The 27,998-nt window shown below is 33.1% G+C and overlaps 1 protein-coding gene across 6 annotated transcripts in view; it reads left to right on the top strand.

Moving 5' to 3' along the window:
- The window catches only part of LOC129235098 (insulin-like growth factor-binding protein complex acid labile subunit), a 178,075-nt gene that overhangs the window by 115,045 nt on the left and 35,032 nt on the right, over window positions 1-27,998 (top strand). For 5 of the 6 annotated variants that reach the window (XM_054868782.1, XM_054868777.1, XM_054868779.1 and 2 more), the window contains one exon: window positions 1,183-1,243. The exons of the other annotated variant lie outside the window; for it this stretch is intronic. The gene's annotated coding sequence lies outside the window, so the exon portion shown is untranslated. The remainder of the gene's footprint in view (window positions 1-1,182; window positions 1,244-27,998) is intronic. 6 annotated transcript variants of the gene reach the window in all.

The raw sequence follows: 27,998 nt of genomic DNA, 5'->3' as shown, positions 1-27,998 counted from the left end.
CTTTGAAATTTATGTTCCAACATCATTATTCTGGTCATGAGTTAAGGTTGAAAAAAAGGAAAAGTTGCACGTAAAAGTGCCATAAAACTTGGCGTAAATATATGACAGTAGTTTGGGCACCGTGAAATCCGTTACGCAAATCGGAAGCATCTTTTGAATGCGATAAAAATGTTTGAATTTTAAAGGGTTTTTATTACACAACGAGTTTTAGCGTAAACATACTGTATTAGAAGATATTATTGCGCCACTTATTATGATTAATTTAATAAACAGTTTATCATATACATTACATGACGCAGGTACATATCATTTAGGATTTAGAGCAATAAATATTTTTTTATGCTTGCTTGAAATTTAAGTCATGAAGCAAAACGATGTTTTTTTTTTTTTTTTTTGATAGAAGTTAGTCAGAAATGAATTATAAAGCAGTTTTGGAATTTTTTTATACAATATATTCACGCATAGTTTGCAACAAGTATGAACCGTTATTTTTATATAACGTTCGGGTTTTGTTGGGGGGGGGGGGATAGTGATTTGTACCGATGTGCATTTACAAATAACACCTTTATTTTTTGCTCAGAACTAGGATAGAATAGTTATAACTCAGTTTTAGAAGAGACTTTCAAATTGAATGTCAAAGAAAGCAACTAGAGATATATCAATCCTCTGACTTCTGAATTTTTGTCTCTTCAATACATTCAATCTCTTAAAAAGATTTTTTTTTTTAAATAAAAAATGTACCCCAATTTCGTTAGAAACTAAGTGCTACTATTTGGGAATAACTGATCTAAAAGGTATCTTTTTTGACAACTGTTCAATTTACGGGCAATAGCTTCGCTTCCAGAACGAGTAAAATAAAACTCAAAAAATCTTCAAGAGCACTAATTTAAAGTTACTAAGATAAGCAACTTTTTGACTACTGAATTAAAGTTTGAGAAGTATTTCAGCAAGCATTGCAAAAATGACAACTGAAATACTTCGCAAATATAAACCATCAATTCTCATTTGTTATAATTTTTAAGATTCTAATTGAACTTCGATAGTTTGAATTAGACAATTGTACACTGTACGAATGTTTTCATGTTTATGAGCGTCAAATACTGAAATTTAGGTTTATGAATGTTTTCATAACTAATATCAACAGTCATAAATGTGATATTGAAATATCATACTTTTTTTTAGGTAATGGTCTTTCAAAGCTCATCTCCTACGATTCAACCGCATGAATTACCTCACTTGTAATGTAAGTTGCCTGTAAAAATATACGAATATGACTAATCTGTTCATTTACCTATAAATATGTACCTTTTTTTTAAGGAACTGACACTTATGTAATGTTTAAAATATATCTACTTAGAGCCCTATTTAGAAATTTTAGGACTGTACGCACACCAAACCTGTGGTAATACCCTTAACTTGTAGAACCGAAGAACGTGCTCAATCGCACTTCTTTTTGTCATTGCAGAGGTTCTCACCCCAAGAAAAATGACGTACCATTAAAAAAACTTATATATATATATATATATATATATATATAGAGAGAGAGAGAGAGAGAGAGAGAGAGGCATCCATAGGGATGATCTCATCATAGGATTGAATTCTTTACTCTGGTTTTATTCGAAAAATAAGTGAAAGAATTGTAAAACTAACCCCTAAGGAAAAAAAGATTGGTTTTGATGATTTTTTAAATATTTAAAGGGGGAACTAATTGAGTTTCCGAACTTGCTACAAATGTTCATAACTTTTGAACTTTGTATCTCCGTAGCCCCTTAAAAAAGTGTTAATGACAATTATAATGCTTTTTCCCCTCTAAGTGGAAGTAATTACTATACGACTGGCCATCATTTGAAAAAAAAAATGGGCCGCCATTTCAAGAAGGTGGGACATGTATGGAAATAACGGTGGTAGTATTTGGATTCAGCGGGTTATTTTCATCGGATTCAGTGGGTTAATAGAATCAACAAGAACTATATCAGAGGCATTTTGAAGGGGTTTTTTTTTGCCGCACAGTGTTATTATGGTCACTTTTATCTGTCGTAGTATTAGTTATCATGTTGTTTATACAGGATGTTCCGTTTTAACCTGCAAGACCTTTATTTTCACAACCGTTAATCCTAGATGTATACTTCCAATTGCAAAAATGTTCAAAATCACATGCAGAGTTAAGATATTGAAAGTCTGAAATAAAAATAAAAATGAGTCAAAAAATACAAAATTTAACTTTTTATACGGGCCCCCTTAATTATATTTAGGGAAATTTTCTCCATTGAAAAATCACTCCAACAGAAAAGATTTGACATTAGTTTTTCTAATATTCACCGAGAGTTTTGTGACTTACACCACTTTTACACTCGCCATCAATAATAACTTTTGGGGAGAATTATAGAGGTTAACAAGGGTTTAAAATTGTATGTGTGCATATAGTGTTATTTTTCGAATTTTTCTAAGTTTTGTAGTGTGCTTTTGCGTATCATGGCATAACATTTGCAATTATTTTGGAATAGCAATGAAAAATATTAATAATTATTATGTTTACTTGTGTCGTTGTGACAACCTGACATTCCTCTGAAATGGCGAAAAGTTCCAATCTCATCTTTTGTATGGTCCCTTAAAACTTTAAACTCGAATATCTCCTTGAGTTTTAGTCACACAAATGCTACGTTTTTTGTGTCAGTAATAGTTTTCAATGGAGATTATTTCTCTAAATATTAGTTAAGAGACCTGGGGCCCGTATAAAAGTTAAATTTGTATTTTTGGCTCATTTTTATTTTTGCTTCAAACTTTCAATAGCTTAACTCTGCATGTGATTTTGAATATTTTTGCAATTGGAAGTATACATCTAGAACTAAGGGTTGCGAAAATAATGGTATTGCAGGTTAAAACGGAACACCCTGTATATACTAAAACAGTTAAGGGAATGTATTCTTAATTAATACAGTTTAAACAATGAGTTTGTACGAATTACACACGTGGTCCGCCCGTTCCACAAAATCCGATCCATATTTAAGTTCAAACATGTTTAGTCCGACAGCGAGCAAATGACCCTTAGTCTTGTCAGTCATTTGAGAAAACGAGTCCATTCCTTAAAATCGGTAGAGAAAGAGGAAGGGACGCGTGCGTTCAAATTCTATTTTCAAATTTAGCGACATTTTGGCGATGTGAAAAAAATGTGCTCATAGTGTATTTTCGTTCTGTGATTATTTAGACCTAAAATGTTTAAGTTTCAGCAATAACTGCATTGAATTAGCGAAAAAGTAAAAATGACAAGTTTTGTATTCGTTCTTGCAACTCTACTCTCGCCAATTTTCAATTCAAATTAATTATAGGAGGCATTGTTGTCTATGACCAATGACTGCTAAAAGAAGTAAAACTAAGACTCAAACACTTACTTGGAATTTGATCTGTCCAATGACCCATCTCCCTTGACCATACAAAAGGAAAATTTTGCTCGTCTTCGTTCATTTCTGAAATTACAAGGTGACGTTTCAAGCTCTAAAACCACCATAACAAATCCCGTTCTTTAATTTTCCTCCACATATCTCCCCTTCACGAAGATGGACGATTCTGAAATAAAGCGCAGTCAAATGCCAATTCTTGGCAGCTGGATTTTAATGAGCCAAATTTGTATGCTAACAAATCACACGTGTATGTTTGGCTTCTCAATAAAAAAATTGTGTTTAATACATTTTTAAATATTACTTTTCTCGTGAAATAGAGCTGTCACGTGTGTGACAAACTGTCTGATTTTCTGTGGAATGACCCACTATTTGTTTCTTTTTAAAACTAACACTAAAAAAATAATCAGAAAGAAATCAAAAATTGGGTTTAATACTTTTGCAGCAGTAGATTCGAAGGATATATTGCTAGAACCAAGAACTCCAAACTTACGTTCAAGTATGTGTTCCACAAGTGACGCAAAATCTTCAATAAAACAGTACCTTCATTCTTCAAATAAAAAATTTATATTGTAACTTCTATTGCCAACTATTAATTAACCTCGAAAAAAATACAACCCGCCGCCAGATCGAAATTCTAGAAAGTACTTCTCAGGTACAAATGTTTTGGGACTTCTGTCGTAAATATGGAGACAAAATTTCTTTCTGTCTTATAGTTTGTTTTTTAGGACATTTATAGTTATTTTTTTTATTTTTGTTGTTAAAACAAGTTAAACGAAAATCTTGCTCTTAGTTTCAATAAACTATGCATGCGAAAAAAGGTTCAAAATATGTTGTCTAAGAATCGTATTTTTGTGGGCTTTTATTCTCACTTGTATTCCTTACAAATAATTGTGTGAGCGTAAGATTAGCTCAAAACATAGTTCATTCATTTGAGCTATTATTTGCTTTAATGAATAATTTTTGGACTAATATTATTAGAAATAAAAATAATTTCGCTTAAGCAACAATTCGAAAAATAGTATAACTTTGAAAATCGTAATTGATGTCAAGTGATATTCATCTAACGTTGATATTTTCTCATTTCCATATCCATTTAACTTAATGCTACTGAATTTGTTTTCTGAAATAAATAATAGAATTCATAAATAAAAGCAATTTATGAAGTCCATTAAGAAGAATGCATCTTTCAAAATGTTAGAGGGCAAGAATTTGAAAAGCTAATGAACTAGATATGATAATCAAAAAAGAATAATAAAGTTAACAGCGAAGAAATCTAAGCAACTTCAATGAAAATGGTAATATTAAAAACCACATTATCACTCGAATATCCATAAAAGAAAAAAAGGCTTTGAATTTTGTGTTTTAACAACAGTAAAAAAGTTGTTCAGCTTTCCACTTAATTTTTTGACGTTTTGTTTTAAGAAAATTGCTTTGGGGGTTAAAGTTTTTGCGCAATTTTTTTTCTTACAATTCTTAGAAATCTAATGTAAAAGATTTCTAAGAAAAGAATTATTAATTTTATTTAGAATATTCTTCATTAAAAAAAATAGATGATTTTTCATATTGTATTCTCAAAGCATGTTAAGATGTTAATCAAAAAGAAACAGTAAAATTAATGTCTCGATATTATAAATTCTACTTTTTGAAAAAAGCATTACTTAAAAATGGAACGTTTGGCATAAAAGCTACAGATGTTTTAGTAATATTCTTATTTTTTTCATAATGCTAAACATTATGTATATTTTCTCTAAATAATTTTGGTTTAAAAACGTGTTATAGAAGATATTTTAACACGCTTTTCACTAACCGAGTTAATTGGATAATTAATTGTTATGTTGTTGTCGTGAAAAATCCAGGCTGACAATTTGGGGTGTGCTGCTTCACTTTTCCAACTGTTCTGTAATTTGGTTCGAAGTCCGACTTCCACAGTACACACATGCCATAAGGATACGGTTATAGGGTAGGCTACCATTCACAGCACAGCAAAAAGAAAGAACAAGAGAGAAAGAGAGATAAACTACATCCAGCCCGAGCCGGGATTCGAACCCGGGACCTCCCCATCGCAGTCAGACTCCTCTGACTACTAGTCAAGGCTGGCGGCTATAACTGTTATAAATAAGACAATTGCTTTGATTTACACTTTTGATGTACATCAGTAAAAAAATAACTTACTGTCAGCTTTACGGTGTGCGTAATTGAGAATGGGTCAAATATTTTCGGCCTCTTCATAGATTTAGTACTAGCACATATACAAAGTATAGATATTTAAATATCATACAGCGCTATTACTATTCGGCACCATTTGTTTTAAATGGGACGAAAAGAAAAACTCTTCTAGCACACCATATCAGGAGCTCCCAAACTGAATCCCAAAGGACTCGCAGAGGTATGACTCGCGAAATGACCATTACATCAATATATCCTCATGTATATAATAGCCAAAATCACTGATTGAGTAACACTCTGACGTCACCAACAATGAAACTTGGACCATAGCATACGTGACGGCAATATTTCGTTGTTGAAACACCAAAAATTCAATTAGTTATTTATAGTTGATGATATTTTTAGGCAATGTTTCATCTGCAAAAAATTGCTTAATCTTGAAAAAGCTGAACTGGATTCGGTAACATAACTGCTTTAATGGTAAGACTGGATTTTAGGAGAATGAAGCATGGCCTCACTAGATTGTGCTGACGCTTAACGCATCAAATCATTGAAACGTAAGCGCATCAAGTGCGACCATGAATGAGGAAACGAAAACGTGGTCAACAATTAATCTACTGGAGTTGATAGTTTTCCCACTGGAGTCAGATTACTGGATGAAAATCACTGGATAAAAATTTCACTGGATGAAAATTTTAACCATCAAAATATCACCAAACAGGCAACTGCTTCGATCCAACGTAGAAGAAATTTTCACCCATCATACCTCGACGGTTGATTTTCTAGTATGTATATGTTAAAGATAGACTAGAATGCCTTGAAACAGTTCAAATTTTTCAAAATTGTGCCCAAAACTAAAAAAGTTTAAAAACTCGCCATTTTTAAATCAATATAGACTATGATAATTGTCTTGGAGAGTATCCACCGCTACCCCGTAAGCCCCGTAGACTCTAATATAAAATGTTGCTTTTATGTTTTGCCATAAAAAAGAATACAAACCCTATGGGTTTTACCCCATCATCTCCGTGCAAATGAAAATGAAACTTACCCCTTTATGTGTTTTTGGCTTATTATACACCTAGGATGTTTCTGGACAGTGCTGAGTTCTCAGTGCTTTCCTGGGAAATGTTCGCAGTTGAAAAAACATCCTGGGATTTTAAGATTTTAAGAATGACAAGGTTTTTGTAATTAAATTTGTGCATATAAAATAAAGTAAATTTGCTCTGACATAAAAAAATGTTCCACAGACACTATTATCCTGATCAAAGTGAAAAAAACCAACGTAAATAAAGCACAAATTGTGAAGAAAATACAGCATATAGCTATTTCAAGGATACAATGGAGCCTCTTCATCAGTGCAAAAAAAAGCTCTCCAGCGCACCACTTTTTTCTGTAAATAAGAAAAAGTTTACAAACTTGAAGCACCCTATTGATTTCCATAGCAACTGGGGTATTTATAGCATCTACTGCAAGTGTGGACTTGGTTACGTTGGACAGACTAAACGTGCTCTCAAGCACCGTCTGAAAGAGTGCAAAAATTATGTTAAACATAAAGAATTTGCTCGTTCTTCCATCGCTCAGCATTGTTGGACTTCTGGTCACTGTTTTGATTTTTCATCTGCAAAGATTATTTGTAAATGTTCTTCGGTTTATGACCTCGATTTCTGGGAAACTTACTATATTTAGAAAAAATCTCATTCTCTTGTCAATGATTTTTCCAGCACTACGTTTTTTCATGACATTTGGAAGCAATTTCTATTATTGCTTTTTCGGTTTCTTCTTTGTCTCTCACTCGTTTTGTCTCCCGGCTTCTGATTGGCTGTATCTCCCACTTGCTCCGAGCCCGTGGTTGACATGCCGTTTACTGATTTATTGTTTGTTTCTTGTGTCCTGAATTCTTATTGATTGACCCTCTTTTATGCAAATACCGGTGTCCACGTGGTTGTTGTCAGTTTTCTCGCGACTTTCGGTAGCGTTGGTGAGCTTTTTTTTTTTTTTTTGCACTGATAAAGAGGCTCCATTGTAGCCTTGAAATAGCTATATGTTGTATTTTCTTCACAATTTGTGCTTTATTTATGTTGTTTTTTCTCTTTAATCATATTGTAGCACATAGCTTATATCATAAGTTTTCATTTAACTAATAACCTGTTGAATCAACATGCATTGTTGAACCATACAATTCAAGATCAGAAAGGTAGATTGCATTCAACTTCTAAAAATGTACCTGCTCAAACTGAAATATGGCCAGTAATTTTAAGGTGTTCCCAAAAACTAATGTTTGGACTGCCGAAAGTGGCACACTTTTGATTCCTATTTAATATTTACTAAATTATCAAACTTACTCAGAGCATTCATGTTGCGAATATTTCGGTAAAGTTATAGCTAATGAACCTTTTCTCCAAAAAGTCAGGAACTTGGGCAGAAATGAATTTTCGAGGTATTTGTAAAAAGGTGTTTCGGATTCAATGCTGACAATAGAAAAATCTTGGAATTTGACGTTTGTTTCACTATTTTTTTCAGCGAAACGAAGTAAACAAGCTTGTACAATAAAGCTGACGTATGATAGATGACAAAGTTGCAATAAATGAAAAATTAGCAGCTATTGCTCTTTACCTGTCCACGACAGTGTAACTGAGTTGCTCAGTTTTTGAGTGTATATATTATTTCAATAAAATGTTAAACAGTAGATATAATTCATTTTTCAGTACGAATAAAATCAGTATGAACATTTAAAAAAAGTAAACCAGTAGTAACGAGCTAATCCTAAACATTAAAGTCAGACCAAACAACGTAAGTAGAAGCACAAATTTGTAAATTACAGCAGACACGTGTTTCGGCGTTACAGGGAACGCCTTTTTCAATGCAAAAAATAATGAGCTTATGGATGAAAAGACATCCGACAAAAGCCAAGAGCAGATAAGCATGCAGCTTAAAAGATAAAAACAGCGGATTAGCCAAACACCAATGACAAAGTTATAAACCAATAGGAATGCAAGCAAAGGCTAGGAGCTTTCTCTTAGGTACGACCCAGAAAGAAAGAATTCAATTGGACAAGGATTAAGCCGAAGCTTCAACAAAAAGAAAAGAAATTGTCAGTAACCGTGAACCGCAAGAAAGGAAAAGCAGAATGGAAAACCATGAAATAAAATAAACAGAAACAAAAAATATTCGAAAAAAGGAAAAATAGATAAATAGAAGAAAATTGGGGGGGGGGGGGGGGGTGTCAATCAAGACAAAAAGGTAAAAATAAACAAAGGAAGATAGATAAAAATGAGTGGGGAAAAAAGGAGGGGGGGGGAATGGGGAAATGACAGTATTAAAGATATGGGAGCCAAATGTTAGAAAAATATGGAACTGCACTAAGATCGTTAACTAATTTAGAACTGTTCTTCAAAATATGAAAGGATTCCCAAAAGTCAAGATCTGATGAATTGGGGCATTTTTGGATAATCTGATAAGAGTTAAAATCAAAAGAGTGATTCGAATCCCAACAATGTTGAGCAATACTAGACTTATTTAATTGTTGTTTTTTCACATAATTTTGATGCTCTTTCAAGCGAATTTTTAAAGCACGCCGAGTCTGTCCAATATAGGCAAGTTTACAACTACAATTAATTCTATAAATTCCACAACAATTAAGAGGGTGAATGGGATCTTTAAGAGAAGAGAATGAAAGTTTATTAATAGGAGAGAACACCACCTGGAATTGGAAACGTTTTAGAATCTTAGCAACCTGATAGCTTACAGATGGAAAGAATGGCAAAACAACCAAATTCTTTCTGATGAAGGTTCGGTTAAGAACATTAGTTTGGGATTTATTTGAAAGTTTTTTATAAATGGAATCAATCAAAGTTGGCGGATAGTCTCTATCAATTGCCACAGCTTTAAGATAATTAAGTTCCACTTTAAGAAGTTCCGACGAAGAACAAATATTAATTGCGCGATGAACAAAAGAATTGAAAGCAGAATATTTTTGATTTGGAGGATGAGACGATAGTCTATGAGGAGGTAAAGAGACAGCAAAAGGTTTGCGATAAACAGTAGTTTCAAAACCAATTTCAGTACGAGAAACAAGTACATCAAGAAATGAAATGCAATTATTCCGTTCTTTCTCACAAGAAAACTGAATATGAGGATCAATGGAGTTTAAAATAGATAAAACCTCATCACTCTCAAACTGATTCTGGTTCATTAGAACAAAACAATCATCAACATACCGAACATAAAATTGGAACTGCAGTTTTTGGAACAGCTTAACCTCAAAATAATGCATGTAAATATCACTAAGAATGGGGCTAAGTGGGTTACCCATAGCCAGACCATCTAACATAATATAAAAATTCCCATTAAAAACAAAAGAACATTGCTTAAGACAAGTACGGGTAAGGAAAATTAAATCCTCAATTTCCGTATTGGTGAAATGAAATTCAGAAAGTCTTCTACGAAGGCATAACAATGAACCTTCGACGGGAACGTTTGTGAATAAAGAGTTAACATCAAAAGAAGCCATAAAAGAATTATTTGGAACGAAACTATGAATTTTTTTAACAAACTCAACAGAATTTTTAATAGTAAATAAATTGTGACTCCTAAGGGGAGAAAACACAGAGACTAAATATTTTGCAAGTTTGTACGAAGCCGTACCAATATTGGAAACAATCGGCCTGAAAGGAATACCAGCTTTATGCACCTTAGGTAAAGCATAAAATCTAGCACAATTAGCAAATTCATCAGATCTTGACTTTTGGGAATCCTTTCATATTTTGAAGAACAGTTCTAAATTAGTTAACGATCTTAGTGCAGTTCCATATTTTTCTAACATTTGGCTCCCATATCTTTAATACTGTCATTTCCCCATTCCCCCCCCCTCCTTTTTTCCCCACTCATTTTTATCTATCTTCCTTTGTTTATTTTTACCTTTTTGTCTTGATTGACACCCCCCCCCCCCCAATTTTCTTCTATTTATCTATTTTTCCTTTTTTCGAATATTTTTTGTTTCTGTTTATTTTATTTCATGGTTTTCCATTCTGCTTTTCCTTTCTTGCGGTTCACGGTTACTGACAATTTCTTTTCTTTTTGTTGAAGCTTCGGCTTAATCCTTGTCCAATTGAATTCTTTTTTTCTGGGTCGTACCTAAGAGAAAGCTCCTAGCCTTTGCTTGCATTCCTATTGGTTTATAACTTTGTCATTGGTGTTTGGCTAATCCGCTGTTTTTATCTTTTAAGCTGCATGCTTATCTGCTCTTGGCTTTTGTCGGATGTCTTTTCATCCATAAGCTCATTATTTTTTGCATTGAAAAAGGCGTTCCCTGTAACGCCGAAACACGTGTCTGCTGTAATTTACAAATAAGTGCTTCTACTTACGTTGTTTGGTCTGACTTTACTATTCAGCACAAAGGTATTTATTTATCTTTAATCCTAAACATGTTCAAAGTTGGGTCCAGATAAATATGGTAAGTCAAGATAAGCCTACGTAATTAAATATAGTATTAATAAATATTGTATCAATATATAGTATCAATGTCTATAGATGTTCAGTGATATGTGCAAATGCTGGATACCACGTAGAAAGAAAGTCCTCCCAGAAAAATAGTCCTCTTCCATAACATCGGCAAACGCATTAGCGTCCAAATACCTTAATAAAGAAATATTCAGCCATCTGACATCCTCCTTTTTCCGTGACTGGGGAAAACAATATGTTTCCCCGATCATATATATGAATTCAGAAAATCGCGCCTGGGCGTGGGCGACTCTTGATTCCTCCTCGGTTGCTATGGACAACCAAGAGTGTTCCAGCATCTGACGGTATTAGAAATATGGCGACTCCTTACCAGAAAGTATAAGGGATCTATAGATCCTGACTTTTGTTTTCACCAGAGGATGCTGCAGCCGTCGAGTGCTGAAACGCACCACAGATTAAGCTGACCAAGCTTTTTCATCTAACGTCAAGCGGGCTTTTATAAGATAAATGATAAAGAACCCGGAAGGAAACGCAAGAATTTTCTTCAACTACGTGCTTGCGGTGTAATGCGCCCAGCCCCAGAACACACGACACCAACTATGTTGTTTAAAACGTGACAGAACTTTTACTTTCTCAATATCGTTTTTCGTCGATTTTTTAGCGTACGTTCTCGTCTGCTGGATCTTTATAGGATTTAAGTTCGGAATTAGCTTTTACGTATTGGTTTTTATGTTTAGAAATGTTAACTGCTAGTGAATTTAACCCTTTGAGAACCATAAGCTATGAGATAGAATATCGAAATTTGATTTTTTTTTTTCAAAAAAAGAATTGCAGTATATTTTTTAAACAATATTTTTTTTCATCTGCGCAGTGGCGTAGCTAGGGTGGGGCGGAGGGGGCGGTCCGCCCCGGGCGGCACTTTTTGAGGGGCGGCAAATCAACCCTTTTGCTGTGGAAAAATTGAACGTATTTTTCAAATAAGGAAATTATGGTTTTAATCTGTTACTGCAAGCAAAAGGAAAATCTTCGAATTGTAAGACTTTTGTGTTCACTACCAAATTGAAATTACGTTTATACAATACTTTCTGCTTTCTTTAAAAACTTTCAAAAGTCTTTCTTGAGAGCATATCAGTACAATTCCTTATTTTTTTCTGAGGAGGCGGCAGTGGACAGGCATGGGACCAATGTTTTTTTAGACTGTAGAAGTTAACTCCAGGAGGAAGAAAACAATGATGTTTTCAAATTTTCGCTATAAGAAAGAGGTAACACTGGATTTTGAGAAAGTTTCTTGAAAACCTCCCAGTGAAACAAAACCGTTTTTTTTTTTAATCTTCAAGAAAATAGTGACAAGAGTAAAAAAGGGGAGGGGGAGGTGAAAACTGGTACACGAAACAATTTATTGCTCATCACAGGGTTGGCTTCATACGTTGCAGGGTTTATTTTGATTTCTCATTCATTACAAGAGTTCTCTATTTCAAAAGAAGTAAAAAGGAATTTCTATTTTCTCGCTTTCGAGAGTAGAATATCCATCCGGGAACTTTGGATCACATGTTAGTCTATTCCTTATGGAAGGTAAGCGAATTTCATTTTTCAACATTTGGTTTGGTCCCTCAACTTGGTCAAGCATAGTCTAAAATTGTTTTTTAGAGTATTCAGTTTCAAATAATTTCGGTTGGGAACCTCTTCCACCTTTACTCTGTAGGCTAACAGCGTGAAAGTAGCTTCAAAATGTTTTAAGAAGGGAGAGCTCTTGAATATTTCATCTCTTTTCCTGATATCACCAGAGATAGCTTAGAAATACGGCTTTAGACCTCAATATTTGAAAATTTCTGGGTAGAACCCCGAACCCAGTCTTTTCCTCTAACGTAGCAAACACAGCCAAAAAGTGCATATTTAGGACTTTAATTCTGAAAACTTTCCTGGAGAAAACTCCTGCCCTTTTTTCTAAAGTCTCAACATAGAGCCTAAAACTACGTTTTCAAAACTTTGATACTTCAAAATCTATTTTTGGAAACAGTATTTGATCCTTGACTATTATGCTTTACCTCCTAACTCGATCAAAGAAAGCTTATAATACATTTTTATTACTTCAGTTTCGGACATTTTTCAAGAAAGATACCTTATTCACCCATGCCCCCCTCATTTAACGTCTCCAAAGATTAAAACTGTGTTTTGGAAACTCCGAGGAAAAAAATTTCCGAGGAAGGAAAGCCGAACTCCGCAGACCTTTTCCTAACGTCCCCAAAGATAGCCCAAAATTTCGCTCACAGAAATTTCCGCGGGTGGGAGAGCTCGCTAATTCTTCCTTCTCAAAGATAACCTAAAACGAACTCTTGCTCGAAGAAAGATTTTGGGAATGAAACCTGCCCCCTTTTGCTCCTAACATTTTCAATATCAAACAAAGTCTAAAGTCGGGCGTCAATAACGGAAGTTTTCCATGAAAAAGCCGCCTGGCTTCACAAAACTTTTGGAGCAATTAGGTGTTAGGGAACCCTTTAACGTCACCAAAGATAGATGGGATTTTGTTTTTGAGACTTTTGGTGCTGAATAATTTTCAAAGAAATAAGCCGAACCTTCCCTATTCCAGTAAACCATCAAAGATACTCTTTAAATTGATTTCAATTTAAAAAATATTTCAGAAAGAAACCTCAGCGCCTCTCCCTCGCCTAATGCTTACAACTGCCTTAGAATACACATGCAGTTCCGTTGCCAAAGATAGCCTAAAATTGCATTAATTCAGAGCTGAAAATTTTCGAATTGAGTAACCGACCATTCCCGATTTTCTTTACCTCTCCACAAAGGAGCCTAAGCTGCATTTTAAAACTTTGATTTCGGAACATTTCCCTGTGGCGCCCACCGATCCCCTAAACTCAACAAAGAAACACTAAAAGATACTTTAGATTTGAAAAAAATTGGAAGCAAGCCCAACCCGCCCTTTCTTTTCGCTCTACCAAAAACTGCCTAAATTTTCGATTTTTAACGTAAATTTAGCAATTTTTTCCAACTGTGGGCCTCCCCCCACCCCCAACTTCTTTTTTTTTTTTTTGTAAGTATGTAGGAAATACGTCTTTTTTTTTCTTTAATAAAATGTCTAGTTTTAATTTTAACACCCTGGACAGTTTAATGTATTAACTACTGTACAACGAAAGGGCGGCAAATTGATGAACCGCCCCGGGCGGCAAAAATTGTAGCTACGCCACTGCATCTGCGTACATTCAGATTTTACATAATGTCTCATTAAATTGGCAGGGGGGAGGGGATTTATGTTATTAGTTACGGATTAAAAATTTGGGCACCCGCCGTAGGGCATTTCTGTGGGCACTTATGTCTATCACAGAACTAAGTAAATCATTTATCATGATATCATGACATGTGCACTCTTATGTCCTTTTCGAGGTCTTCATGGTCGTGGGGGCCCGTCGTGATTGCGACATTGGCGACATGTGGAATCCACCACTATTGCTATTTGTATTTGATAATTTAAAAATATTTTTTAAACACATATTTCCCATGGTTCTTGGCGGGAAATGTGTTTTTCCTCATTCTTATTCATATTAGAAAACTGCCCGTCAAGGTATGACGGGTGAAAATTGCTTCTACATTTGAACGAAGCCATCGCCTATTTCAGATATTTTTATAGTTGAAATTTTAACCCTAACCCCCATGGACAAACCCTAAACTCCAAAGATAGTGTTCATTGTTGATCACTCTTTCGTTTTTTCATTCTCCTAAAATTGCAATCTTGCCAGCAAAACAGTTAAGTTACCGGATCCAGTTCAGCCTTGTCAAATTTAAGCATTTTTCTGGATATTAAACAATACCAAAAATATTGTCATGTCGTAGCGCGAGTTTCATTGTTGCTGTCTTCAGAAGCGTGACTCGATCAGTGAATTGGGTACTATACTATATATGAAGATTCAGTATTTCAGCTCGATTGAAAGTTGAGAACTGCAGATTACGGCTGCTAGCCCATGCATTTTTTTTTTTTTAATAAATTCAGCCGATTGCAAAGTGGGCCAATGTTTAACACAAAAACGAAAATCATAATCTGGTTGAGAGCGAGAATTGAACTCCTACGCATACCAGCGTAAGCTTACACCAATACTTCTCGATCACAAAGAATCCAAATTTTTTGGAGTTTTACTTCGAACCAAATTCTAATTTGATGATGATGCTACTAATGAGTAACACTAAAGATATTTTTTATAGCAGGGGTACAAATATCTCTTCCCGATCAAAAACTTAAAAGTAGTAGTAGTAGTAATAAGGTTGTTAGAGGCGTTTTAACCTGCAGTAAATATAAAAGTTTAGAACTTTCTACAGAAAGATTGATCTGATATTATTATTTTACCCTACTATTATGACATATATCAATCATCTGAAGCTCAGTCTATCCTTTTTGTTAGTAGATGTTAAAACGGGATAGTGTTAAGAGATAGAATCGTGAGGGATAGTTCGCAAATAATCTTTTTGTCATGAATCACAATGAACGATTGCAAGCAAATGTTGTAAACTTGTGAACGGTCCCTAACGATTCGTCACCTGTCCAAGAATTATTGAAATTCTTCTCATTAGATCGCTGATACGTTTCTGAATTGTTAACATATTGAACTGGAATCGTTATGAGTTAAGGAACGTAGTTGGGCTTTACATTATGAAAGTTATAAACTGCTATCTTTCGCTCATGCGCAGCAAAAAATTAATTGCTTTAAACGTTCATATTTCATTAAACTTTCAACATTTTAATTTCAAATTTTAGTATTATACTTCTCTTATATACTGTTAAGCTTCTAAAAGTTTAGCAAGTTCTAAAGGAAAACTTTGCGTGTCATGAGTCAAAAAATTTCAATATAAAATTCGTAGTTTTGGAAGACATACTTATATCTTTATTTATATCAGTGATACTTTCTCGAAAGTATGTAAAATAATCGTGCATAGTAAACTAATGTCTGAAATTTACAGCTTATTCTCAGCTGTTTAAGATAAGGAACTATTAAAAAACTTTTCTGTTTTCCTCAATTTGTTGCTGATCTCCTAAATACATGGGCGACTTTTACTGTAAAATGACAGCGAGAGAGCTTTTTATGTGACAAAAGCTACAGAACAATTGGTCTCTTATATCTCGAGCAATCCGTAAAAATGTGAATTTTTGAAAGTACAGATCCCTAACTTTAAGGCGGATTATTTGCCATGAAAAAAAACTTTGCCGGAAATAGCTCTTGATACCTACTCTGACTCCTAAAATTTTAGGGTCGTCGACTCTGTGATTCCTGTCTCGTAAGGACACGAAGGGAAAATGACTGACTCCGACTCTTGGATACTTGGAAGTCTTCTACTCCGACTCCGACTCCTTAATGCAAAAATAAGTCCAACTCCGACTCCGCAAACATTGTCAGAGTCGAGGAATTTAAGGAGAAATGACCGATTCCGACTCCGGGTTTTGAATTAAAAATCTTCAGCTCCCAAATCACTCTTTCACCCCACAACGAGATTGACTCCAACTCAACAGCCATGGCTTTTACTTTGAAATATGCATTGTTAATGTGATTTGTTTTTATTTTCAAGTTAAAATTTTAATTTATGTATTTAGTGTTTGGTGGAGAAATTCGGAGTCCTTTATATTTCTACATAAAAATTTGCGCAAAGATTTTTTTTTTTTTTTTTTTTGATAATGAAAATTATGTCTTTAAATGTATAATGTGTTTTTTTTTTTTTGCAACCCGTTAAAAGAAAACTTTTTTTTTTGGACATAATGTAGGGGAGGGTGGCCCAAAGCAGGTAGGTTTTCGAAGAGCGCTCGAAAATTGTAGTTTTTGGATTTTTATCGCAACACTTTCGGTTTTATTTCCTACTAGGGTTCTTGAACTTCAAAATAAAAAGTGATTTTTTGTATTATTTCAAACACAAATATTTATGTATTATCGAATATTACAAACACTTGAAAAACCCGCTTAGCCCTACCAGGGCGGACCAAAGCGGGTAAGCTTAACTAAATATGATTTGGTACATATGCCAATCAAATCTGAAGTTATAAATGATTAAATTAGATGGCTATCTACCTGCCATTATAAAAAATATCTATTAAACAGTTATACTTATCTAATTTAAAGTCAGTGCATTTTTTTTATAAAACATAAAGAAATAACTGATTAAATTATTAGATTAATTAACTACCATCATAAAAAAAACTTTTTAAAGTTATACTTTTCCAATTGACTTAGAAATTCCAAGTCAGCACATATGTCAAGAAGTTATTAATGAATACATTATTAAATTCTATACCCGCTTTGCCCAAAAGCATGTTTTTTATTTCAATAATTATAACCTTAAATTAATAATTAAAACAAACAGAATGACCATCATAGTTTGTAGGTGGATGGTGTCAGAATAATGTAATATTATTAGCAATCAAAAAAATAAACTGGTCTTCGACTAATCACAAGTTACAAAACTTCATTTTTTTTTATAAATGTATCATTTTTTTTTATTTAAAGCCTGGTTGGGCCGTGCCGCTTCACTGCTGCTTCGCTGGGACTGATTAAAACTCGGGGGTGTTCATAAAAATACGACATGCGTATGCATCGCCACTTACACACCATGAGGGGTCATACGAAAGCCTACCCGCTTTGGACCACCCTCCACATTTATTTTATTGAGCTTATTATTTTTCATTCTTTTTCTTTTTTCTTTTTTAAAGCGATTAAAGATTCTTTTTTAATGAAAAACAAAATATTATCTGCTTTGTTCAAAATGTGCAACTACTTAATTTGAACGTTTATTAATTTTTTGCATCACTTTTATTTATTTATTTTTTTAGATGAAGAAAGCATCTTTTATTTCTAAAAATCAGTTTAAAATGTTAAAAAGTGGTGTTTGAAATGATTTGCAGTTTTAACTAATTTAGATAATATTTATCAGTTACTGGAAAGTTGACATTGATACACGGGAAAGTTGGCTCCTTTTGTTTCGGACGAAACTTGTTTTTTGTTCAGATGTAATTATATTTTTAAACAGAAACTTAAAAAAAAAACAATTAAAAAAATTAACTTTTTTTTGATAAATTTAAAGAAACAGCACTGAGCTGTGTAAAATTAAAACATCCTACAGCTTTAAACTAAAAATAAAGATTTGTTTTTAGTAAGTAAAAAGACATTAGTATTTGCATTTCTCCATAGAATTCGGTAAACAATAAATAATCCTACAATACCTTTATTTTAAAACTCATATTCAAGTATATTAAAAGAACACCGAAATATATTTTCTTTCGTTAGAACAAATATAGGAATTCCTATAGACATTTAATTGAAGAATATAAATATTTTCCTCGTTGAATTTAGAATGGCAATGCTCTTTTCAATGCAGCACTATTCTACGTTTTATTTTTAAGCGATGCAATAAGGGACAAATTGAGCTGCTTGAAAAGCAAAACGTATTTGAATAGCTTTGAATTTTTTATCATTTTTAATAAACTAGAACGAGTCATGACTTTTCTCCAAGTGCCATCTCTGCAAATTTTTAAATTATCAAAGAACTTTACATCATTAATTTAGATATGCAGAAAGCTTAGTCGACTCTAGGGATAGTGTAATAGAGAATATTGAAATGAATTTCTGTCAGGCAAACAAAATTAAAAGTAATTCAATTTTTTTTTCTGAAATTGTAAATTAAAGGTTGATATTAGTTTTTGGTATTAATGACTTTTCTAAGGATTATGTTTTTTATGAATAAGAGTTAATTTTTAGGTAGTTACTTTATACTTCTGCAAAACTAATACCGCTTTTTATATTCAAGAGTTCTATGTGTATTCTATGAAGGTTACGCTGTCTTTATTTTAATTATAGTATTTATTTAGTTGTACTAGTTTTATGCATAAACTAAGAACAGCAATATGTAAATTTTTTACAAAAATATTACTTTTTTTTTAAATGTTTAACTTGGTGATCCTTGTTGGGTATCAGGATTTCAGCAGAAGTTCCTATTTTAATGTGTAAATTCAATCTTTTGTTACACGTCTTGCGTCATATTTTTAGAATCTATTGCACAAAAAAATAATAATAATAATAACTTTTATAAATACATATTTATCACAAAAAGTTTGTAAAAAATATTCCTTTTTTTAATCTAAACTTATGTTATTTGAAAAGAAAATACCCGTCGGAAAAAAAAGGAAATAAATAAGAACTTTTGTGCTTGAAAGGTAAAGAAATATAAAACAACGTATAATACACAAATTAAAAGAACAAGCTGCATTGTTTCGGTATTACAAGGAACCCTTTTATCAATGGAAAAGAAGTGAGCTTATCTATGAAAAGCTTTTGTCAGCTTTGTATCGCTAATCTGTTGCGTTTAAAATGTGTCCTCAGAACTCCAGAACATGTGTATGTAATTTTTACTTTCTTCTATATCTAATATATAGAAGGAAGTATTGGATTCGTGCAAATTTTCGAATTTCGAAGGATTCGGACGTTTTGAGGTGTGCTGAGTCCATTTCGACCATTTTTGGAAAATGTCTGTCTGTGTCCGCGTGTGTATGTGTGTATGTCCGTGTGTGTGTGTCACGTCTGTGTGTGACCAGTTTTTTGTGGCCGCTCTACAGCAAAAATTAACCGAAATTTAGTACACGTATGTGCCGCTATGTGAACTTATGCCCATTGGTTTTTGGCGCGAATTCCTCCAAAAGGGGTGGAGCAATAGGGCGTTTTTTTGATTTATAAGTGCCTGCTGTTTCCCAGCAAGTAACTGGCGGAATCAAACAAAATTTGGTCCATATGTTGCCCCTAAAAGGTACAGGGGCTGTTTGAATTTTGGTGTCAAGAGCTCAAACGGGGGTTGAGCTATAGAACATTTTTTGTTGTCAATTGTGACTGCTGTATCTCAAGAAATAATGAACGGAATCAAACAAAAATTTATCGACAAATAGTCCCTAGAGGGTATAAAAGCTGATTCTATTTTGGTGTCAATAGCTGAAAAGAGGGTGGCGCAATCGAACGTTCTTTTTTTTTTCATTTTGCGTGCCATATTTTAAGAAGTAATGCTACGTTCTGGTTGAAATTTGAAATAAATGTGAATCCATTTGTAAATAGTCGTTGTTTCAATTTTGGGTTCATTGCAACATGCAACAATTGCTTCATGGGGAGCTGGTTTTTTTTTTCTTTTTTTTTGTGTAAATAAAAATAGCTTTATAAATGCAACAATAAGAAAGATAAATTGTAATACTGTCGTCTGCTTATTTCACGTGATTTTAATTTTTGGGAAATAATCGGAAATATTATTGCAAAGATTCAAAATTTTTAACTGTTGCCATCTGATGTTTGTTAACAAATAAAACATCTAATTAATTCAAGCAAGGCTTTTTAAATAACTTTCAATCATAGGGAGGATTTAGAATTCATAAGAAAGATATAGAAGAAAGTTTCGTGATGGCCACAACATACTAGTTTCTGTTAGTTTGCGCCTTATAGGCAATTTTGTATTAGTGTACAATCCATGAGAGAGTTTAAAGTATATGTATTTCTATTAAACCTATTTTCATTTGTGTTAAAAGATTATATGGCTTTTGGAAGCAGATTGCATGTTCCAAGAATGCATGAGATATACTATCAAAAAGCTGTCCCCATAAACTGAATGTTAAAGTGTCACTCGGAGTTGCGTTCTAAGAAATATTTGATGTGTTAATGGATGAAGACTTCTCTCCTTTTGAAATAGAAAATACGAAGAAATTTATAAGTTAAATTAATCTGAAAATGTATTTGTTTTCAGAGTTATTGTATTGGTAATAGTAATGTGCTTACTGATAAGAAAACGCTTCTTAAGAGAACTTGAATCAGTGGACGGCACAACATTTTCGCACCTTGTGTTTTACCAAGTCTACTGCTCAGATACTATAGTCAGATAATCAGACTTAAACTTAAAAAACCGCACTTGAAAAAAGCCTTGCGATTGTTTGAACCCCGATCATATAACAGAAACATTTTGGGTAATTAAGCCAGGGAAAGTTAGTCATAATGTGTGAAATTGGTGCAAAATATGTAAACGGTTCAGAATCAAGTTTGTATGTAACCTTCCTCAGCAGTCAATTATGTGGTTTTTAAGGTTGTCGGAATTGACTTCTCATTGTCATTATTCTTGTGAATGGTGCGGACTGTGCTCTGTAAAATGATCCCAAACCTTGATTTAGTCTATTGCATGTCATCTATATACTTTACTTTGATTTTAATTTAAAAAAAATAAATGTAAGATGTTTTCAGAATCCTAAGAGTGTTCTTTAAAAAGCTGTAATAAACAGTTGTAATAAAAATATCGTGTCTTTAATGAAGTTAGTTATTTCAACGTAGCTAGTAAAAATAATATTTGACTGAAGAGGATTTAAGAGATGCAATCTTGCCGGATGTACAGCGTCACTGGGATTTTTGGTCAGCAGCTCTTACCAATTTAGCATGCATTGGTCACTTTTATACTTTTTACAGGCGTAATATAAATGCAGAACTGCTAAAAAAACTAATGTGTCTTTTCAATTATTTTAGTGAGTATCACAGTCTCCTTGGAGCTTAATCGATAGACAGAAAGGGTAGTTTAGGCCATCAAATAATAATATACTATAATCAAGGATGCAACGGCACCCTGAAAAGTATTCTTGAATCATATTTTTGATTTTTATTGAACAGTAACTTATAATAGTTGCTCAAAACAATTTCATCCGGTTTTATATATTTTACTTCAATTTAAAAGAGAAGGAGAGAAGGGCGGTAAAAAAAAAAAAAGAAAACTATTTCAAAAGCAAATAACAAAGAGCAAGATTTTTTCTCATTTTTACCTCAAAACCATACAAAAATATACATACTTAACTATCTATATTACTCTATTGGTTTAGAGGGCGTTCATGACGCACCGTTCACCGCATCAGGCGGAAATTTGCATTTACTTATTATTTTATCTTGCATAACACATAAACGGTAACAACAGATATCAAAATTTCGTGTGCGGTGAATATTAGCTGTTTTAAACCTAGATACTAACACTAACATGTAATGTACTGCAGGTATCAGAATGTCTTTTGTAATGGGAATTGGCATTTTTTCGCAAATATTAATGTCTGTCACACATTTTTATGCCTTTTAAAAGCTTTATTAATCTAATTTTTTTAATTGTGTTTCATTTTATTTTTGCTTTACTTTTATTTATTAGTACTTTTTTAAATTATATTCAATTAATTTTTATTTTTTATTTATTCTTTTTCGCCTTCAGATATTCACATTAAGTGCATTTTTCATCTGTGACTAAGAGGATATCTGAAAACACTCCATATTAAATGTGCTCCTGTACGTTCGTTTAATGCAAAAATCGTTTTGCATTTCCATACGTTTAGAGAGAGCAGCCCAAAGAAATAATCATAGCTCTGATTTTTATTTAACATGTATTCCTAACAGCACGTGAGCAAAACCATCAGAGACTAATAGCGGCTAATCGATTCGCGGCCAATTTCATACGAGCAGCAACTTTAATAGTTGGTCTCTTTGTTTGGGCAACGCTTATGACAATTTCCATTTTTGTGCTAGTAATACAACGGATTTGAATTAAGATTCGATATTCTCTCGCGGTGTTTATGGATTTGCATTTATCTGAACAGTCACAGATGGCTGCCTCTTTCTGTCCCCTGTTTCCACTACGCGAGAATAAATTATTCGAATATTGATCCTTCTGCACGACCACGCTATCAGAAAGCTGTCAAGGCACAATGAAATGGGAACGCCCAAGATATTTGGTGGAACTTCTCTTCCCTGTTTCTGCCCTTGCTTTCACGTAACAAAGTTTGCTCGTTTTGCATTAATTATTTCTGTGACGTGTCATTAATTGCTTTAATTTACATCATAAATTCTAAATAGTTAAATGAAATGAAGGAAAAGAAAATAGTGAAAATGCTGTAAATAAACATGTATTTTTAAGTATATTATGTTCGATGTGTACGTTTAAGTTTGCTTTTTTAATTATCGACTACAGACAATCAATTTTTTTTTCTTTCTTGTTACCGATACATAAGAATTTTAAGTCCAAAGAAAAATCAGTTATGCTTGTAAAACATACTGTAATGATGATGATGATGATGATTATTATTTATTACTATTATATTATTGTTATTATTATTATTATTATTATTATTATTATTATCATTACTTTATTATTTTTTCTATTGTTATTATTATTATTATTATGATTATTATTATATTTATTATTATTATTATTATTATTATTATTATTATTATTATTATTATTAGAGTCGGGTAGCCACGGACACATAAACAAAACACATTTTATTTTTTAAATGGACATAATTATATATTTATTTAGTATCAAAACGTTAAATAAAATAAATGTAAAGTATTTTAGTACAAGTATCAATCAGATAATTACTTTGTCTTAGCTCTAATAAGTTTAACAGTTTTAAATTTTGAGCAATTATTTTTTTGGTGGGTAGCTCCAGACATACATATTAGCGATGATCAAGTCGTTCTTTGGCTTTGCAGACGTCACAAAAATAGTAAAGCTGTGAAGGCTCAATATCTACGCATTCTTCATGTGCCCAGGCTTTACATTCATGACGCTGTATCCAGTCTTCTTCAAATGTTTCTCCGCAAATGATGCAATCTGTTCCCTAGTCTCTTGATAATTCTTGGATGTTCTACTTGGATTTCATATATTTTTTGGCTGTTGCGTTCTTCCTTTTAGTCTCTAACGCTATAGCTTTGTTAGTTGCGATTTTAATTTCTTCCACCAAAGCATTTTTAAATGGATAAGAGGTGAGAATCTCGCTCTTTTGAGTTTTTCGTGAACGCGTTGTGAGTCGTTTCTTGGATGCATCAGGAAGAGGAGACAATTGTTTGAGCAATTGGTCCGTTGCACACGATTGGCTGGTTAATGGTTGGGAAAAAACCAGACTTGCACTGTTTATTATGGGGATACTAGGCTGGATGACGACTACTGGTTGTGGCTTGTTGATGGCTGGGAAGTCGCATCAGTAATCGTGCATGTAGAATTTCCGTGCTCCTGTTCAATATTGGTCATTGCAGATGGCAAAAAATCCAATTCACCGAAAATATCTCGATCAAAAGGATAAATTCCTGAGCATCAGAACCCACTCTGCGCTATGTTTAATCTAGCTGCTTTAGCAAAAGCCACGTTAACTATAGCAGTGATGTCATAATCAGTGATTCTTGTGCCAGGATTTCGTCTCATCCACACCGCACTTTCCACAGCAAGTGCCACTTTGAACGGCTTGAAAAATACCCTGTCGAGGGGCTGTAGCTTGTGTGTCGTGTGTGGTGGAGTGCCGAGCATATGGATGATGTTATCAGGAATGTACTCTATGACCGCCTAGCTCTTTGTGGCTTCCGTGACCATCGAGAATCAAAAAGACTGGTTTCTGCTCCGAAGGCTCCACATGGTGTTTGAAATGTTGTAACCACGTCAGAAATATCTCAGCACTCATCCACCCAGTTTCGTGTGGAACAGCAATACTTTCGGCTGGAGAGCCAATCATCAAATGACCATTTTTGTCCATCGTTTTCCTCGGGGAAAATGAAAAGAGGGGGTATAAAGTGGTCAGTTACACTCATAGAAAACATTTACGTCATGTTTTTCCCCTCTCACTTGAAGTCAACTTGGCAACTTGCTTTTGTAGAAATTACTTTTTCTACATTCTTTTTTAACTTTTGAGACTCAGAACATTTCATTACTGTTTAAAGTTTCTCTGATCATGTAAAGGAAGGAAAAGCAAAATTTTGTCTAACTGTACCGTACGCATGGGGTTCAGTGAGATAGCATACGGGGCGGAATGAGACAGCATACAAGACTCAGAGAGACAGCATATAGGGTTGAGTGAAACATAATACGTTGAAAATTTAAAATCAAAAATAAATCATAATGAAAAAAAAGATTCAATTTTCCTTGTACATCTAAATAATAATTTAATTTTCAAGCCCCAAAAAAGATTGATTTCGCTTTGCCCCACCTTTTTGTAGAAGCTGTTATCAACAATTTAATATTTTTATTTAGAACGGATGCATTATCAAATACAGATGGTCAAATAGAAACAGTCAAAATGGCTTTACCTTTGCGTAAAAAGCGAATGTACAACTCTCCATCGCGATCAGCTGCCTTTAGAACATTTCCAACATAAAAGTATTTCTGTTTGATGCCAGATTCTATCCAAACGAAGTCTCCTTCAGGCCTTCAAGTGTCTCACGATCTATTTCTTAAAACCCAGAAGGTAGATTTTTGCACATGTCAATATGATCCGACAAAATATCAGGTCCTCCATTTAATTTTTTTGACCTCATCCAATGTGACAATTAAGACTACATTTTTTTTCTGTATTTTTGCCTTTTTTTTTCATTTCTCTAATTTATGTGCTTTTTCTTCTAAAATTTGTTTTCCATGAGAACCACTTTTATTGATAATTTTACTCTTTTTATGCTCTTTTTTCATTACTCAAACTTTTCTCTCTTCGGTTTTCGTTTATCCTCTGAAAATGTAAGTTTTATCTAAAATGTACAGATTATTATGATTCACTTTACCGGAAATACCACTTGATAGCAGAAGGTTATACTTGTAAATGAATTCCTCATGGAATGGTCAGAAAATATCCTTAGTTTCGCCTTACGTGGTTTAATTCACATTTTTAATGCTGTAAAAACACCTTTAAAGTAAATAAACAGCAAGTTGAAAACTCTTAAATCATGAAATAAGTTTTGCAAATCTATCCCTTTCGAATCAGAATTCAGGATGGGGCACAGTGGAACAGTAAACCTGTTCTAACTACAACTGTCTCGCTCTACCACACTCCGCTTTTTTCTTCTAATTCAACATTTTAAGGAGTTTGTTTAAGGAGTTTAAGGACCCTTAACCTTTAAAATGTTCGACTTTCTGGAAAAAATATATGTTATGCCTAATTTATTTCTGAACAATTTGAAACCTTATTTATTACCATACGTAAAAAACTTTTCAAGTTATCGAAAAAATGCATACTTTTCCCGTAGAGATTTATGTTGACAGCAGCTGTTTAAGCCTCTTTTTCTCAGGTTACGTTTTCTCACGTTTCTCGTTTTGCGTGCGTGATATCGCAGAAAGTTTCTTATATATTTCCGTAAAACTTATAATTAACGTTTGTCTGTTTTTTTTTTGTGATCAGAACTATATATATATATATATATATATATATATATATATATATATATATATATATATATATATATAAGTTAAAATCAAATTTTCCAAAATTTTGGGTGAAAATATTTTTTTTTTTAAATATTAACTTTCATTTTTAGTTAAAATTTAGGTTCAGATCATAAAAATGAATCAGACAAACATGTAAGAAAAGTTTTACGGAAATATATAAGAAAGTAAAATATCATGCACGCAAAACGAAAAACCGGCACCTGAGAAAAAGAGGCTTAAACATCTGCTGTAAACACAAATTTCTATGGGGAAAGTTTACGCATGTTTACGAAAACTTGAAAATTTTTATAAATAAGGTATCAAATTGTTCAAAATTAAATTATGCATAACATATATTTTTTCCAGAAAGTCGAAAATTTTGTAGGTTAAGGGTCGTTAGACCCCTTAAAGCCTAAATGCTTTTGAATGATAATTAGCTACACAGGTATAACAATGAAAATGATCGAATGGCTGCTTTTTATTCATAAAAAAACATTTATAAATCGACGCATGCGTGGGTCAAAAAAAAAAATGCTTGCTTTAAATTAGAAAAATATTGTTTATTTGATTGCAAAACACACACACAAGTAACAACTTCATATTCCAAAATTCACCTGGCCAATTTCTGCTGATTCATGGGTATCTAGCATCATTTATCGACGATAATTCAAAAATCCAAAAAATAACTTTGTCTCACTCTACCCCACCCTCCCCTACAATACTTCATGAAAGATTCATACCATTTAGCTCAAATCACGTCAACGTTTCCCTCTAAAGATTCCCTTATTCAACAAATCATTCTCGAATCTGGAACATTTATTGCTTGTAATGCCAATTAAATGGTGAAATATCTAATAGCCCTAAACATTTCTACTCACACGATTATGCATTGGAAGTAAATTCCCGTATGACGTATTAATCCCCGCATTTAGTCGCACATAGTGAAGCGTGATTTAAAGCTTCACGCACACTAAAGGAACGGGAAATGTGCTTTACTAATTGTCTATGTAGCCTTTTGGTTATTGATTAACTATTAATTTTACTGAACTTAACAAAAGAATGTTTCACTATGTATATACTTTGAGAAGAATAGTAAAGGCGATGTATCGCGTTTCATATTGTAATACGTTTTCAGAAAGATTATTTTTTTCTCTTCAACCACATTCATTTAAATTTGATACGCAACACGTATTTGAGGTTTAGACAGCTCGTCAAACCATTTTGTCGCTAATTACTCGTGTAGTTGGGTAATTTTCAATGCTCCGCTGTATTGTATTATTTATTCAACATTTATTACATGGTATATTATTTCTCTGCTGAAATTTTAAACATTTTTTTTCAAATCAAGCGATGCCATGTCAGCGCAGGACTGAAAAATGTTTAATGAACTTTTTCCATATAATATCCTTGTAACTAAATATCTAATGTTATTTTTGCTTTTCTAAAAGTAAAAACAGTTTTCCGAAATTTTTTTCCGATTTTGAGAGAACTTTCAATGTATGGGCAAGCTTTGAAACACTGGCTCGAAAAATGGCCCAGAAAGTACAGTTTCAAAGCTGTATTATAATAACAATGAAATATCTTTTTTACAAAAGGAATTATACTTGATATGTATTTCTGATAAGTTCAAAATTTTACATTAAAATATTTAGCTCCATACACGTAACCAAAAAAATCATCAAAGCTTAACTGTGGCCACTTTTAGCTCACTAACTTATAGTTTTTATGAAAGGTGTCCGCAAATGCGAAAAATTAGGGTTATGA

Source organism: Uloborus diversus, chromosome 2 (genome assembly GCF_026930045.1).
Source record: "Uloborus diversus isolate 005 chromosome 2, Udiv.v.3.1, whole genome shotgun sequence".
NCBI lineage: Eukaryota > Metazoa > Arthropoda > Arachnida > Araneae > Uloboridae > Uloborus > Uloborus diversus.
The sequence above is the reverse complement of the archived record's forward strand: the minus strand, read 5'-3'. Positions and strand labels throughout refer to the sequence as shown.